This window comes from Pinus tabuliformis, chromosome X (genome assembly GCF_031772625.1).
Source record: "Pinus tabuliformis cultivar Carrire ecotype Pingquan chromosome X, CPIR1, whole genome shotgun sequence".
In the NCBI taxonomy this organism is placed as follows: Eukaryota; Viridiplantae; Streptophyta; class Pinopsida; order Pinales; family Pinaceae; genus Pinus; species Pinus tabuliformis.
This window is the reverse complement of record NC_142308.1, coordinates 124,080,031-124,081,799: the sequence shown is the minus strand read 5'-3', so window position 1 is coordinate 124,081,799 and position 1,769 is coordinate 124,080,031.

The following is a 1,769-nucleotide window of genomic DNA, read 5'->3' as shown; positions in this document are numbered from 1 at the left end:
AGGCGTTATACAGTGACTGATTACGCAGGACAAAGGGATTCAAATGAACACAGGCAAGGGGACCAGAAAGTCCGGAAGTGGAAACGAACAATCGAGAAGCAGATTGGCTTTAAAGCCACAAACTGAAAAAGAGAGAAGCGGGCAGCAAGTAAGAGAGCAGTAGGCAGTAAGCCGAAAGCAGAGAGAAGCAACCGAGCTGACCTGTAGAAGCAAAGGCAGCATCAAGCCAAAGTTAAGACAAAGACAGAGAGATTCAGAGAGTCTGTGTACTCCAGAGAAGGCTTAAGAGGTTCAAGCGCACTCCTCTGTAATGCCTGTCATGTATGAGTCTCAGATTGGGCTCATACTACTGTGACCAATAGAGGTCGAGAGTTAGTAAGGAGAGTCTGTGTACTCCAGAGACTTGGGAGATCCAAGTACAGTCTTCATGATTTATATCTGTTGCGTGAGACGCAAATTGAGCTCACTATTGTACAAACTCTACTTGAAAATATAATAGAGAGGCCACCACTAAAGGCTGGACCAGGAGACGTAGCCCAAGAGTATTGGGTGAACTCCTTATTAAACTTGTTGTGTTTATATTTGTTTCCTGTTATGTTTTCTTTAACTGCTTCATTGCTTGTGTATTTCGCAATCTTATCGATCTGTTGCATAAAATAACATAGGCACATCCATGCACATGAGTCTGTAATACCTTATTAATTGTCTTGGATCAATATCAGATCAAGTGGTATCAGAGCTTTAGGTTGCTAAGGTTAGACAAACTTGTGCTGGACTGTTTGTGAATGATAACTAGATCAAAGCTTAAATTAGGAGAAGGAGAGTTGGTTGAAGCTAACCCAGAAATTGGAAGAGTCTATCCAAAGAGGAAAATGGCAGAAGAAAGTCCCTTGGAATCAGACTCCCAGTTCATGAACAGTTTCATGACCATGAGAGCCATGGTAGAAGAAATGTATAGAGAATTTAAGAGAGGTAGAGGTGAAGAGTCATCAACCTCCAAACAAGATAAAGGAGTAGAAGAACCTCTTCTAGTTGCCCACCCAGAAGGCAAAGGAAAAGAAGAAAAGCCCTCTCCACCATCTCCCCCATCATCACCTTCATCATCTTCTTCTTCACATAAAGAAATCCCTGAAAATAAAAATAAGAAAACTTCTTTGGTTAAATTAGATGTGAAGTTTGATTTGCCAGTTTATGACGGAGAATTGAATGCAAAAAAGCTAGATAACTGGATTAGACATATTGATGTATATTGCAGAGTGCAGAAAATCGATTCAGAAAGGAGAAAGATTCAGCTGGCTAGCCTATGCCTTGGAGGCACCGCCCTGGTATGTTGGGAAGGCAGGACACAAGCTGATTTGAAGAAGCATGGTAAAATTCTTTCTACTTTAATGAATTTGTTTCTGCCATTAAAAAACAATTCTATCCACTAGCTTATATGCAGCAAGCTATGATGAGTTGGCAAACTCTTCGCCAATTAAAAGGGCAAAGTGTACAAAGTTACACCCAAGAATTTAGAAAAAGAGCTTTGATTCTAGGAATTTCTTTAGACTCACCTAAAACTTTGCTGAAGTATATAGGTGGTCTACATAGTTATTTGAGACATACCATTCTCATGTTTAATCCCACTAGCATAGATGAGGTATCTATTCAGGCTACACATCTAGAGGCTAGAGGCAAGAATGTGAACCTAGAAGTTGGGGGATCATCAAAACCCACTGCAAGCAAGAACAAGGAAAAGAGAAAGTAGAAATGGAAAGAGAGGAAGACAA